General features: G+C 38.5%; 1 protein-coding gene and 1 long non-coding RNA gene across 7 annotated transcripts in view; one reads left to right on the forward strand and one right to left on the reverse strand.

Moving 5' to 3' along the window:
- Window positions 1–11,833, forward strand: part of LOC139363902 (uncharacterized) — a 42,550-nt gene extending 30,717 nt beyond the window's left edge. Inside the window, exons 3-5 of the long non-coding RNA XR_011625071.1 lie at window positions 4,948–5,133; window positions 11,226–11,277; window positions 11,707–11,833. This is a non-coding gene — a long non-coding RNA (uncharacterized lncRNA). The remainder of the gene's footprint in view (window positions 1–4,947; window positions 5,134–11,225; window positions 11,278–11,706) is intronic.
- The window catches only part of LOC105473089 (WD repeat domain 70), a 388,018-nt gene that overhangs the window by 174,026 nt on the left and 197,565 nt on the right, over window positions 1–16,427 (reverse strand). The window lies entirely within an intron of this gene.

Below are 16,427 nucleotides of genomic sequence, written 5' to 3' on the forward strand. Positions count from 1 at the left end.
AGACCTTGCAAGCCATTAGGGATTATGCACAGTACTCTGTAAACCTTGGAAAGGCAACAGATAACACAAGTAAGGGGTTTGAGCTTATAACAGGCAGGGCAGGAACCCAAGCAATGTGCCCCAAAGTCAGCCTAGAATGATGCTCCAGTAACAGAGCCTGACCCACGGCTACAGAGTACGGGTCTAAAAAGGAATGAAGACAGTGTCCCAGACAAAGGTACTGGATCGAGAGCAGAATGATGGTATTTTTCACATAAACAGAGAATTGGAGAAGACAGAAAGACACCAAAAAATGAAATGAAAATAGTAAAGATCTAGTGTTTCCAACAGTACAAATTTCTGACCAGTAGAAAACGAAAGGAAGAAGTCACTGATAGAACTCCACTGGATTCTCAAGACGGCACTGAGAACAAAGAGAATTCTGTAATTCTCCAACTGCATTTCTATGTTGTACTTGATTGAGGAGTGGAAAACTCACAATGAATCCATCTGGGAACATAAAATAAGTCACTAGCTCTATTCCACTAATTAATTACTGCTAAACAGGTATCAAGATAAAAACTTGTATGTGGATTTGGCCTTAAAATGTGGACAAAGAGGCTGGGCGTGGTGGCTCACACCTGTAATCCCAGCACTTTGGGAGGCTGAGGCGGGCGCACTACGAGGTCAGGAGTTTGAGACCAGCCTGGCCAACATAATGAAACCCTGTCTCTACTAAAAATGCAAAACATTGGCTTGGCGTGCTGGTGTGCACCTGTAATCCCAGCTACTCAGGAGGCTGAAGCAGGAGAATCGCTTGAACCCGGAGGCAGAGGTTGCAGTGAGCCGAGATTGCTCCATTGCACTCCAGCCTAGGCAATAGAGTGAAACTCCGTCTCAAAAAAAAAAAAAAGTGGGCAAAGATCCAGTAACTCTGCAACTACAGATGACTGTTTTTTATTTATGTTAAGAAGTAATGCCACGTTACTACCTTCTGACAGGAGCAAAGCAGAGCTGGAGGTGGAGTATGGGATATCTGGGAACAGAGGAAAGAGATTATGGTGGTCAGCACAGGACAAAGTGGACAGAACAAATCTTACAGAAATCTGCTTCTATCCACCCCTTTACTGTGAGTGCTGCCAGGGCTCACTAGGGCTTCTGGAACAACTTCTTCTTGGGTATCTGCAGGTGCTTATGGCTTCTCAACAAACTGCAAAAGTTTAACATAATTACAGCTATTATTCTTTATTTTTAATGTCTCTGAAGTATAATACATATATAAATTTTTCACTCGACCAAGTTTAAAAGCACCAGACTCTACATCTGCAAAACAGATTTGAAAGATAAAATTTTATATGCCAAAGAGTGATTCAGTGCAAATTTGAAAATGAGATAAATATTCATCTTTTGAAAGGGAATTGATCATTCCTCCTGACTGAAAAGTTAAACAATACTTAATCAAGTCATAGAGTTAAGTAATGAAGTCAATATTACCTTAGAAGTTTACACTAAAAATAATGAATCTTTCGATATCTCTAACAAATTAATCTACAACTCTGGTACGTGGAGAATTATTCCCAGAAATCGTGAAATGTCAAAATGTGTTTGATAATGAATTCAGAATACCGGACTAAGAATCTGAATAAGATTCTTGTAAGACTCATAATCATGATAGCCAACATTTAAGTACACATAATGAAGCGTGCACTATTCTAAAAGCACTTTATCATTTAATCCTCACAACTCTCTGAAGAAGGTACTACTATTATTTCTGTATTATAGAGACAAAAGGTATAAAAGCATTAAGTTATAATTAATGTAAACATTCAGTTGAGTGAAATAACCAACTAACAGACCTAATGTGCTATCATGGCACATTACTGTCTACCTCACATTTCATAGTACTGTCTATATGAATCCATGAAAACAAGTAAGGTCATAACAATTTTGGATTTGCATGCTATCAATATTGTTGGTTCAAGTAGTACTTTCACTTGAGGAAGAATACTGCAAATTTTCCATATCTATAAAAGTAATTCAAAATAAAGTTGAATATTATTTGCATTTTGCATCTTTTAGCGATAATTACTCCGAAAGTCTTGCTAATGTGAAGTATGTTAAAGAAATGTAGTCCTTTCTCTTTAACAAAACGAATACCAACTTTTCTCCCAATTAAGATAATCAATGAGAAAACACTTCCAAAGGACGCAAGTATAAGGGATCCCACCTACTATGACTGCTTGTCTCCATCTCCGATCATCCCTTATGCTTTCTCCCCCCCATATCTGTGACACATTTGTTCATAAGCCAGGCATGTTTCCCTCAATAAGCTCTGATCTATTCTTTTTTTTTTTTTTTTTTTTTTTTTTTTTTGAGACAGTGTCTTGCTCTGTCGCCCAGGCTGGAGTGCACTGGCACAATCTCGGCTCACTGCAAGCTCCACCTCCCAGGTTCACACCATTCTCCTGCCTCAGCCTTCTGAGTAGCTGACACTACTGGCGCCCACCACCACGCCTGGCTAATTTTTTGTATTTTTAGTAGAGATGGGGTTTCACGGTGTTAGCCAGGATGGTCTCGATCGCCTGAACTCGTGATCCACCCACCTCGGCCTCCCCAAGTGATGGGATTACAGGTGTGAACCCACCACGCTCGTCAATTCTTTTAAACAACTCTAGGGGAACAAATTTTCTATGTGTAAGGGAGGAAGAATAGCATGTAGGAGAAAAATCACCAACAGCTAAGGCACAGAGTTCAAACGAAAATATAAACAAAGTAGATCCAGAAGAGCTTTTAAAACTTTGCACAGAGGCTATGAACGACTAGGATCAACAGAGCGAGTGGAACCACCTAAGTAGCATTTTGCCATCAGAAACAGGCTATTTGAGAAAAAGCAATAGTGGGGACATCCTAAAGAAGTGCTACGCATAAGGACAGCCCATGCTGAAACAAGATGAAACTTGGCATACTCTACACATGCTTTCCAGTTACTTAAGACCTTCAGGATTACACCAACAATCACAGAGATGCTCATTGCTTATAGCTCCACCATTAGGTACAATAATATGAATAAAAGCTAAACATGTATTAGGTCTGTATTATACCAGCACTACGTTAAGGGCTTCACACATGTTATCTCATCTAAGCTCACCATTTTACCATGGTTACCTTGATTATCCCCATTTGAGAGATGACGTGAGAAGTTATATAATCTACCCATGGTGACAGTAGTAGCAGAGTTAGGATTCTAATCCAGGTCAACCTGGTTGCAGAGCATACCCTTCTACTTTAACATCTAAAGGATAACTGTGTGTGAGTCTATGGTTGTATAATCATTATATAAAATTGGGCCAGATGCTGCTAAGCAAGCAAAGCATTCTTATGTTATATTGCTGATATAGGGAAACCTGATATAGGGACTTTGAAAAGTATTACTACAATATTGTTAGTCCAGTTTCCAGAGGCTGTAATCAATACATGTCTCCCTGAAATATTAAAAGGCTTGCTTTCATAGTTTGGTTTTCACCTATCCTTATAGTTAACTAGTCTAAATGAAATGGACAGCACAACACTTAAATTTACTCTAGAAACGAGGACCAGAATGCAACAGTAAAAACGACCCATTCTAAAAATGACCCATTCTATAACTTAAAATGATCCTTACTATACCTAGTAACTATTAGTTACTAATTAATAATGTAACAAATAAAAACTGTAAAGTAGTGAGACCATCAAATGTCAAACATATGAGTAAGGCAGGTACTACTAAAGATTTTTTTTTTTAAGTTTTCAAACATTTCCCCCAAACCCAGGAAATGTCTGAAGTACTATGAGAGCTAGGATTTCGAATTTAGTGAAATCTCCTCTGACTTAGGCCTTGTGAAGGGACATGCCCACTACTATTCAGCAGCCAGTCAAAGCAACACAGCGGTCCCCATGTAAAACACTTGGGATTTATCAGACGAAATTCTGATAGCCTTGTCTCTCTGTGTATAGTTTTGTGCACTAGGGGTTAGGGGAAGAAGGGTCTGTGAGGTACCCAAAATTATATTATGTGTACTTTTTACAGAGAAGGTCTATAGTTTCCCCTTAGATCATCAAAGAAAGCTAACAAACATTAAAACACAGCTCTAAACTTTACTCCTACCCAGAGAGCTGATTTTATATTTAGACTGCGTTGCTTTGATCTCCTCTTAGGATGGCTTTTCATTTTTAGGTTCTGCTTGGACTTGTGTTAAAGAGTGCAACAAAAAATAACGACATGAATAACAGTATAGAAAAACGATTGAGGGTGAGGACAATGAAGTCATTTTGCCTGTTTTTAACTCCTCTCTCCTAACTTGTGATACTGAACAAGTCACTTGACCTCTCAGAGCCTCAGCCTCCTAATGGGAAAATAATACTTACTTTATAGTTATTTTAAAGAATTGAATGAGAAATATACGCAAAACATTTAGCACAGTGTCTTGCCCATAGTAAATGCCCAACTGTGTTTATTGTTCAGGACACTGTCTACATCCACCAGTGTTCTCTGTATGAAGGTCCCTGGGAAAAGTGTTTCTTTCTCACTCCGTTGAAAAGAAAAGTCTATTTTCCCCTCTTGGAGATCCTGAGGCTCTTTCAACTGAATATGTCTCCATTTTTGTCGTAGTCACTAGACAGCTTGGAGATGAATCTATAACCCTAACTTCTCACACTGAGCAGCAAGACCTTCTCCTAATAATTCTTTGTGAACTAACTTTATTCCTTTACCCTAACCTTCCCATGGCCCTGAATGTTTCATATATTGTTGTATTACATTTATTGTTTTAAATTTCTTCAAAATTGTTCTTGGAATGAGGTAAGGTGTGTGGAAACAAGCAATCAAATTAACAAATCAAAAGAAAAAATAGTGCTGTTTTGAACTGATAATAATTTGTGTTGAAAAAAATAAAGTTACTTTCCTAATTCATAGATGTATTGGCTACACAGGGGAAAAACTTAACTCTCTGGACTTCTAAAAATAAGATCTGCCCTAGACCAGTTTAGTCTCTCAAAGGAAATCTGAGCCAAGAGACATCAGTCAAAAAAACAAAACAAATCTGGTATGATAATGAGAACTTAACATGAAGAGTGATGAAGCAATCAGAGAATATAGCAACACGCTATTCCTTTGAGGTAGGTGCTTATATGTTCTGAAAGTTAAGTAACATCTCGAATTCAATGAGGGGCATTTCACAGTAGTGGGTTTAACTTCTACTCCTGGGAAAAACGAAGTTTCCATCTTTCACTGTATCAGACCCAGAGCAATGGTAGGTAATATTCAGGCTGATTTGAAGGCCTCTTTATTTTCTGACCCAGATAAATGGAAATATGCCATAGCTGTCGTGTGTTAAGCAGATGGGACACCAAAGGGGTTGAGCTGTTGGCCAAAGACAAAGGAAAAAAACTACAAAATGTAAGCCAAAGCTTTCCATAGCTGCTTGGCAATACAGCTTCCAAATAAACTATCTTAATTTGATTCACATGCAGAGAGTAGAAAATTAAAAACAGAACAGTGAATAAAAATTAAGTGAATTCATTAAATAGATAAAATTATAAAGCAACATATATTGATATCAGGAATATCTGAGTTTCTATGGACAGTATAATTCCATATTTATACTAAGTTATATATTGTCTTGGGCACACAACAGATAAGATATAAATTTTTGAGAAGCAAATGTTTTTGCAAGAAGAGTATGACCTCTAATGAATCAATAAGATAGAATAGAACCCAATAATTTTTAAGTATATTAATCTAAAAGTCCTAGGACAGTAAAATTAAAATGGAGTGCTAAGGAAATACAAAAGAGAAGAAATTGAAGACAAGGTGGAAATGATCTAAAGAAAAACAACATAAAATGTTTGGGGATGTCTTATTTATAAAAGTTGCTTATCACAAAAATTCCATTGTGGGTGCCCAGTCTACTGAAAACTGAAAGAAAGTATCACATTGGAATATTCACAATAACAGAATAGATTTTTAAAAATACACTGAGATTCAATTTTTTTTCAAACAATAATTAAATCTGTATTTTAAATGTCTAACTATTCATTGTCAGATTTTTTTTTTTTTTTTTTGAGACAGAGTCTCACTCTGCACTAGGCTGGACTGCAATGACGCAATCTTGGCTCACTGCAACCTCCGCCTCCCAAGTTCAAGTGATTCTCCTGCCTCAGCCTCTCAAGTAGCTGGGACTACAGGCACCCACCACCATGCCCAGCTAATTTTTGTATTTTTAGTAGAGATGGGGTTTCACCATGTTGGCCAGGATGGTCTCGTGATCTACCCGCCTCAGCCTCCCAAAGTGCTGGGATTATAGGCATGAACCACCACGCCTGGCCAGAATTGGATTTTGTGTCTTTTTCCTTTTCATTACTCTTCCAGAAGTGAATACATTAAAAATTTCCTTTCTTCCTTCTCTCCCTACATCTTCCTTCCATTCAGTCAAAAAGTATTTACAGACCCAGGGGTATCCCAAGCACTGCTCTAAGTGCTGGAGATAAGGTGCTAAACAAAACAGACAAAAATCCACATCCTTCTGAAGCTATTAGTCTGGTTACATGCATTGATTCATTCGCTTGCTCCTTCATTTCAATATTTCTCTTAATTGTGTGCCTTCAAAGAACAGAGAGTTTGAAGAAACACTTACCACAGGAATTAGAGAAACAGAATAGCAACATTAAGATTAAAATTACACAGGAAAATTAAAATCTAAAATAAGTTATTTAAACGAGAACACAACATGTGGAAGAGATACTGGTCAGGTTCAGGTCAGTGCCCACCTGTTGAAATGTATCTAGGCTAAATGTATAACTTTTTCTGTGTTTCTGTATGTTTGAGTGTATTACATGCCCTTCCTATAAAACTTGTCATATCACATTATATTTTACACTGTACATTTTTCTCTCCCACATTACACCATGAACTCTCTGAGAACAGAGTCTAATTAGCTGTGCCTTACAAATAAGCTCAAATAATGTTATTGAATCAATGGCATTTAATTATAGGAAGAAAATTACCCAAAATATTGTGTCTTAATCATTAAATAAGAAAAACAACACAAATTTGCTTTGATTTTCACTAAAACTGAGAAACATTAGGTACACAGCCAATAAAACAGTTAAGTGTGTTATTAAAATTTCATAAATAGGAAGCAATTCCAGCTGAATAGTCAACTACCGAACAAAAGATGGCTTCCACATGTTGACTACACTACTACTCTGCAACTTTCTAACATCCACTACTAGTGGGTTTGTTACACTTAGAGCTATAAAATAAAATGGTAATGCCCTAGTACAGAGTCCAAGAAAAGGCAAAGAAAAATTCCTAAAACGGTTGATCTGTTTATAGTTATTCAAATCATTAACTTCATTCTTCCTCTCCACTCTGCCTATATTCATGAACCATCCTTAATGATACAGCCATTATTTCCACCTCTCCACACCTCTTCCCTTCTCTGCCGACACTTCTTTCACATTTTCCATGCAGCCTTATTTTCTGTCTCTGCCACTTTACTGAAACTAAATTCTGAGAGAGACCACAATGACTGCCTCGCTGCCAAATACAACAGTTATGCACATCCTTCACCTATCTATTCCTTGAAGCCTTTTCCTCCTCTGATGCTCAGTTTTCCTGTCCCTTCTACATCTGACTTTTGTCTTTAAAAAGCTAGTTTGTGTTCCTCAGTGTTCTGAGGTAAATGTACCAATCCCTCTGGCTTCAAACACCACCTATACAATGTCTCTCAGGTCTAAGTTTTACTATCCATGTATCTATCGATTGCCTGGGCTGCAATTCTACATTTCCAACTAACAGCCAGATGTGGTTTTCCTGCAGGCAGCTAAAACTTAACATGCCAAAAATAGAATGTAATATCTTTCCCCTCGTACCGGCTCTTCTCCTACCTTCCCTGTCTCACTTGGGGAGAGTCAGCATTAACATAACTGTTCAAGGAAGTGGTCTCATTCATCCTTGACTCCTTCTTCTCCATCCCTACAATGCACATGCAGCCTTCCCTCTAGAATATCATTTTGCCTCACAGGCGTTTCTCTCTCCTCCTCCATTCTCAATTAAAACATTATCTCCCTGGGAAAGTCTTCCCTGACCTCTTCTAAATCTCCAATTATTATTTTATATGTATATATGTGTGATTTAACTATTTTTTTGACCGATTGGCTGGCAGGGTATCACTTGTCACCCAAGCTGGAGTGCATTTAATCAGCTCACTACAACCTCAAACTCCTAGGCTCAAGTAATCCTCCCACCTCAGCCTCCTGAGTAGCTAGGACTGTAGGCATGTGCCACCATGCCTGGCTTATTCTTTTTTTTATTTTTTGTAAAGAAGGCGTCTCACTCTGTTGCCTAGGCTGGTCTCAAACTCCTGGCCTCAAGCAATATTATTATTTTATCATCATCATCATCCTATACATTTTATCCTGTCAGCTTCAAAGGATTGCTTGTAACTATAATTATTACTTCATTAGTATTTTTCTCCCTGACTAGATTGGGAGCTATCCTGCTCACTAACATCCCTTAGAACCTGGCTCAGGGTATAACACAGAGTTAAGGGCCAATAACTCATGACTGAATGAATATCTGATCAGACGATAAGGGCTGATGAATCCCATTTTGAAGTATGCCACACATTTGTCCCTTCTTTTCCACCAACTTGCCACAAGTATCCAATCCTTTATTCCTGTTGTGTAGACTCCAGAACTAATCTTGTGACTGAGTTGAACTCCCTATCTTTAGCCTAGCTCTTCTTTACCCTGTCATAAAAATGATATTTTTATTACAAAAAAAATACAAATAAATATGATGATGTCCCTCTCCTGAGGAAGTCTCTGAGGGTGTAGAACACAGGAAAAAAAAAAAAAAAGACTACCAAATATTTACGGTACAGTACCCAAGGAGCTTCCTAAAATGATCATAAATCTACACTAAAGTTTCTAGGATCTGGTCTAGCTACTTTGGGTTCTTCATTTTAGATACACTGGAGGCTAAGCAGCGTTCTTTGATAGATAGGACTGGAAGGAAGCGCTATCGATTAATTAAAAATTAAAAAGAGCCTAGTTGTTCTAACGTCCTAAGTGCAAATAAAGTTTAGAGACTAAACAGCTTGAAAAATTAATTGGTTCTTCTAATTATTAATTTTTTCATTACTAAATAAAATACTAGTATATAACAAAATCAGAGGAAAGGTCCCAAATTACATACAATGGACAGAAAAAGAAATATCTCTGAAGCTATGACATTCTGGAATTTGACCTGAATGATAAGGATGTATTGTCTTGCCTTAGAGCACACCAGGAAGTAGAACAAACAAGTGAAACCTCCTAATGTGGGAACGAGCTCAGTGTGAAAAATGGGGATAAGCTGTGGCTGGAGCATAGTGTAATATGAGATAAGGTCAGTGAGGTAGGAAGGACCCAGATGGAAGAGAATCTTGCAACCTGGATTCTATTCTAAATGGATAAACCACTGGGTTTTAGGGAGGGAGGGAGGGAGGGAGGGAGGGAGGAAGTAAGGAGGGAGGGAGGGAGGGAGCGATGAAGGAAGGAAGGAAGGAAGGAAGGAAGGAAGGAAGGAAGGAAGGAAGGAAGGAAGGAAGGAAGGAAGGAAGGAAGGAAGGAAGGAAAGCAGGAAGGAAGGAAGGCAGGCAGGCAGGCAGGGAGGGAAGGAAGGAAATCTGTTTTTTATACTGGTAACACTTCTGACACAAAATGTGTGTGTTTTTCCATACCAACAAACAATTATCCAGCAGATACCAACCGGGCATCCTACAATTCAATTTAATTCTGACACTATCTAACTGGAGTTAACGTCAGACCCAAGGTTAGGACTCAATCTCACAAGACAGCCCCCACTTTAGATGCCAGCTGCAAGTTTGGTTTGCTGGTATTTCTAACCAACTTGGCTACAACCCCCTTCTCAGGTTTGGTAATTTGCTGTAAGGGCTCACAGAACTCAGGGAAACACCTGACTTACATTTACCAGTTTATTATAAAGGATACAGATGAACACTCAGATTGAAGAGCGGTATGTAGGGTAAGGTCTGGAAGTTCCTGAGTACAAGAGCTTCCGTCTCTCTGGAGTTGGGTAGGTTCCTGGCATGTGGTTGTATTTACCAAACTGGAAGCTCTCCCAACCCCATAGTTTTGAAATTTTTTTATGGAGACTTCATCACACAGACATAATAAATTATTAACTCAATTTCCATCTTCACTCCTCTCCCTGGAGGATGGGGGTAGAGCTTAAAGTTCCAAATGCCTAATTACAGCTTGGTTTTTCTGGTGACCAGCCCCACGCTGAAGCCATCCGGAAGTCAACCAAGAGTCACCTCATTAGCACAAAAGATGCTTCTATCACCCAGAAAATTCCAAGGATTCAGGAGCTCTGTAGAAGGTGCGCCATCATCCCATCACCCAGGAAATTACAAGGGTTTTAGGAGCTCAGTGTCACAAACTGGGGACTGAAACCAAACACATATTATTTTATTATGTCACAGCAAGAAAGAGCATAATCTGATTTATGTTATAAATTCCAACTAAAGAAGTGATTCATTCAATCTTTATACATTTGACAAATATTTAATGAGTATCCACTCTGTACCAGATAGTGTTCTGGGCACTGTGGACACAGAGACGAGTAAAACGCCCTTGCCCTCGCAGAGCTTTCATTCTAGGAGAGTCTGGGAAGGCAAAAAGAAAGCAAACAGTCCAGTTAAGATACTACTGCAGAGTCCACATGAGGGATTATAATGGTTTCTAATGTATTGGACAACATGGGTCATTGTGGAACGGGAGAAAAATGGACAAGTGTTATATTTTAGATGTACAACAGATAGACTTGCTAAGGGGTTTAACAGGAAAGGTAAAGAAAAATCAAGAATGACTCTCACATCTCTGGTCTAGACAATTATTAATACATGGATGGGTGTAGTGTTATTTACAGAAATGAGGAAAAACAGGAGAGCTACCAGTTTGGAGACGAAAACTAAGAGTTTTATTTTAGTCATATAGCTTAATGTATCTGGTTAGACATCCAAAGAGGAGTTAAACAGCAGGCTATTGGATCTGTAAGTCTGGAGGTCAGTGGAGCGGGCAGAACTAGAGATGTAAAGGATTGAGGCACAGAAATGGGATTTAAACCATGGGACTTAGGAAGAGAGTACAAACAAGGGCAGAGTCCAGAATCAAATCCTGACATATGCTAACTTTCAAAGGTTGACAAGAAGAGGAGAAAGAAACAAAGGAAACTGAGAAGTGATGACTAAGGTAAGGAAAAGACAAAGAAACGTGCATCACGGTAGCAAGCCATGGAGGGGGTATGCTGCTAGGATGTCCTTTCAAGAAACAACTTGCCATTAAGCTGTATTAAGAGTACAGTTAACTGACAACCTTCATCTGTTAACAGCCTTAGGATCTGCTTTGTTTTTGTATCAAGGACAAATACTTCCCTAGCCAATAAGAGAGCACACTGTGGGTAGTATGACCTGACCTGACCGTGTTAGTCTACCTAACACGCGTTTCCTCTAATAAGCAACCTTTGCTCCAAAGGTCCCAGTGGGTTGTCAGATACCTTGTTAGATCTGCATTATGGTCTTCCCTACCTAATCCTGCTTCCACTCCTCTCAACTTCTGTAGGTGTTGGATATTGGTCTGAATGCTTGACCAATCTTGCTTTGCTCCTCTTTTTCTTTCAAGGACAATCCCCTCCCCTCAAAATCTTGCCAGCCTATCTCCATCTCAGCTCTTGCAGCCTGGGAGACCACATTAGTCACAAAAGTCAAGAGGAAAGAATGCTTCAAGAAGGAAACGGTCCAGTGTGGTGAGGGTTGCTGAGAAGTCAGGAAAGGAGAGAGAACTAATGAGTGAATTTGGCAAAATGAAAGTAATTTCAGTGGAACAATGTGAATCAAAGCTTAACTGAAATGGGCTCTGAGGTGAATGACAGACAAGAAATGAGGCAGAGACTACAGACAACTAACTCACTTTGGAACTTTTGCTGTGGGAGAACAACAACAAAAAAGAGGCAGTAACTGAGGGAGAATTAGGGTGAACAGGGGCCTTCTGTTATTCTTACTGTTTAATGAGAGCTACTGACGGATATTAATAAGTTGATTGAAATGAGCCAGTAAAGAAGAATGACGATTTAGAGAACTGTAGGAGTAAAGCCTTTAACGCAAGATGGGAAACCTGAACTTTCAAAGCAGAAGAAAAAAATCACAGGAGAGAAAAACCCACAGGTTAGCTTATATAACTTCCAGCTTTAACAAGTGCTGTTAAAGAACAGTACAAGAATTTCAAAAAGTATAACAGAGAAACTTCACTTAGACTGAGGATCCCTGAGGGAGTCAAGTTAGTCAGAAGAGTGAAAATAAGAGCATTCCAGGAAGAAGAAAGAACAGGTGCTAAAGCTAAGAGATGGAAAAGAGTTTAAATTATTGGAAGACAAGAAAATCAGTTGCTGTGATGAATTAAAGAGAGCCAGAACAAGATTATGCAAGATCATGTGGGAAGTAATAAACATTTCGGATTTTAGCCCAAAGCCTAGAGGTTTTAAGTTGGGGAGTTACATGACTTGATTTGTGATTTTTAGAAAATATCACTATGCTTGCAGTGGGAGGAAAACAAGTGAAAGATCTGTTGAGAACTGATAGTGATTTGAACTTAGGCAGTTGAATGCATTTATTCCCTCATTCAAATAATATTTAATAGTGAGTAAGGTGCACTGATTCAACATGTATTTTTAGAGGTAGAATTTACAAAACTGGTGAAAGTGGGGTTAAAGAAAGGAAGGTGAGGGTGGGAAGGGGGTGGATGATAGGAGGTTGGCTTGGTGGGTATAATGTATGTTTCTCCTCTGATGGATACACTGAAGGCCCTGACTTCAACATAATACAATATATCAATGTAGCAAAATTGCACTGTGCCATATGAATAGATAAAAAGAAAAAGAAGAAGCTATCAAGGATATATTCTAGGACTCTGGCTCATTCAACTAAGCAGAACTGCTTATAATACTCAGCAGAAGTACACCAACTCCCCAGGGGCCCCACAGACCATACAGATCCAGCAGCTTCTTTTCTTGGTGGTATACCAAGGCTTTCCCAGTCCCACCTCAACAGTCACATCATCAAATGAATTGCACAACACAGGCTTACACAGTGTATTTCTCCTACAATGTTCAACTACCTCGTTTTGTGCCTGAGGGAAGGAACTGCCTACTGAAATTGGAATCTGGCCATGCATATTAATGCTGCTCTCTTGCCCTTTATATATAATTTTACACATGTTTTAGAAACAGAACATAATTCCTCAGCTCAGCAATTTATTTATGGGCAGTTTCTGAAGCTGTTATCACTGGCTTCTCCTTCTGGCCTTCACAGGAATTAGAAATCCTTACTTACTGCAGTGGGTCCTTACTCCTGTTATCTAAGACAATCATTCAACTCCATAAACCAGATCTTAATACCACTCAGCCTTTTGTTTTTCTGACTCCAGATGACTCCAGACATCATTCTTTTTGCTCCTATATTAGAAATATGCTTTACATAGAGGCACAACAAATGAGCCCCTAAAATCCCTGCAATAAAATGTCAGAAAAGGTGTAGAAAAGAATTTGAGTAAATTAAGCCCACTTAAAATACCAAGAGGAAGGGAGAAGGGATGTTACCAATTTTCAAAGTTACAACCAAAAATACAAGGCATCTATCTATCTATATTTTCATTCAACATCATTCAACATCAATGAGTGCTGCATGCTAAATCAAAGGTAACCTTTAACCCTAATACACTCCAGTGGATTTTAAGAGTAACTCTCTTCCAATGTAAACCCCTGGGGTAACTTAATTATTCGGTAGGAAGTGGCTTAATATACTTAACTTAAACAAATGAACACATGGACTTAAAATAATCCTCCAGAAGTTATCAAATTTATTCCAACATCTAGGCAACAACAGACTCTTTGACTGACTGTTACATATTGTGGCACTTTCCTAAAAGATCCTTTTGGATCCAAACACGTACTAGAGAATACAAGACTAGTCTATTCTTGGCCAATTATAGATTATTACCTATCTGCCTCCTCCTCCTATGTTCCGTAACAATGCATCTTTTGGAATAGATTCCAATTTGTATTTGAATCTTGTTAGAGAAAAGAATATATGATAAAGTTCATCCAATAGGCAGCACTATTTTGGTTTTGAAGTGACTTTTAATATGCAATTTGAAATGCTGCTTTTTGCCTAGGGCCATATTCAAAATCAAGCATTCAAATCCACAAACATTTTCAAGCACTACCTACTTGCCAGCCACTATGTGGAACACTAAGAATAAAAAGATGAGTAACACAAGCTGCCAGTCCTAAAAAATTTCATACAAACTTGATGAACTCAAGAATTCAGTATCTTGTCAGGGCACAGAGATGTACACAAAATCATCTATGAAAACCTTATATGTGCTACTATAGCTATTAAACTAGGGCAAGAAAATAATTTTGCTGGGAAAGGCTTCATAGAGGAGGGACTATTTGAGAAACATCTGGAAGGAAGACTGGGTGTTCACTAAGTACAGAAATGGGTAAAGAACATTCTAAGTGGGAGGAACAACTTGTGCTTAGAAACAAAGGGTACGAACATGTTACTAAAACCAAAAGACATTTCTTCAGAAATGTCTTTACTTGGCTTTACTTGGCCTCGTAGCAGCCTTTGATCTTGATAACCATTCTCAGATCCTTGACACATTCTCTTAGTTCTGTGACAGTCCTCTCTTAGTTTTCCTTCTATTTCTCGGTTCACCTTAGCACTCTGTGGACTCCTCTTTGTCTCTTAAATATTGTCATTTCCTCAGCATTCAGTCTTGGGCCCTTTTCTCAAAGTGAAAACCTCCCTGCCTGGTTAATCACATCCCCTTTCCATGATTTCAATTATCAAATACTTATGACTCTCAAAGCTGTATCTCCAGAACAGATATTTCCTGAGTTTCAGAGGCAAAAAACTAGCTATCTTCTGGCACTTTTCAAAAGTTTCTCATGTACTTCAAACTTGACACTTTGAAAATTAAATTGTCTTCCTTCCAAAGCCCCTTCCTGCTATGATACCCCTCCACCTCAGTGAATCATCAGCTAGTTGTCCCAAGCAAAAAACCTGAATATCATCCTTGATTCCTCTATCTCCATTATACTCACCATTGAGTCAGACCCTATGTCCTGTCAATTTTGCCTTTCACTAGAATTCATCTACTTATCTTTATCCCAACTGCTAGTGCCCTAATTTATGGTCCCATTGCCTTTAGTATAAATTACTGCAATGCCCTCCTAATTGGCCTCCCTGCCTCTAGTCTTGCTTCCTTTCAGTCTACCCTCCACAATAATATGTCTTATAGCACCTTGCATAACCTGGTTTCTAATCATACTCTGAACTCATCTCTTGCTATTAGTCCCTACTTCTTCTGTATTTCCAGCCATAATTACACAGTTATCTTGCCTTTAGGTCTTTCTACATACATTTTTCATGCATCAAGTGCTATTTCTGTTCCTTTTCTACAATTCCCACTTCATCCTTTAGGCCTAAAATTATGTATCACTTCTTCAGGGGAACACTGATCCCTCAATTGCTTCCTCTTATGTGTTCCTATCATTAGAATTTCTATTCCACTGTATTTTACCTTGCTGTTTACTAGCCAGTATCTTCCCAGACTGTAAGCTCACAAAAGCCCTAGGCAAGGTGCCTATGCATATTTTGAATGCTCAAAAGCAATCTGTGGTATGACTAAACAAATGAGGAAATAAGTCTTAACACACTTCATCAAAACATTGAGCACATGAGACTGAAAAAGGAGAACAAGATGACAAGGGACATCTTGTGGTTTCCCCAATAAGATCAATAGAACAAATAATATATGAAATGCTATTATCAAAGGACATCAAAACAACAAAAGCAATTATTTGCAAGAGGGCAATTTAATTCAACAAACACCTAAGGGTAGCAAACAACCATAAAAATAAGTTATTTTTGTGTTTGATTCACTAATTTTGCAAAAATATCATTCAGGACAATTTTCTGAGAAAGCAGCAAGTGACTTCCCAACACCTCCAAGGAAACATATTCTAAGACCAATCATTATGTAGAAGTTAGACACTGATGCATTAATAAACTACCCCAAACACAGTAGCTTAAAACAATAAACATTTCTTGCTCTTAACTCTACAAGTCAGCTAGAACTTTCATTTTGGCTATGCCTTCTCATAATTCTGCAACAGCCTGACAGGTTGACATAATTCTTATAATTATGCTTTCTCAGAATTCTGAAATAGCCTGACAAGTTGGCTAAGACTGGCTTATCCAGAATGGCCTCCCTCATGTATATATTGCGGCTGGCTAGCTTTTGGATGGGGTGACCAGTGAGAACACATCCAGCAGGCT

The sequence above is a fragment of the Macaca nemestrina genome, chromosome 6 (assembly GCF_043159975.1).
Source record: "Macaca nemestrina isolate mMacNem1 chromosome 6, mMacNem.hap1, whole genome shotgun sequence".
Taxonomy (NCBI): Eukaryota; Metazoa; Chordata; class Mammalia; order Primates; family Cercopithecidae; genus Macaca; species Macaca nemestrina.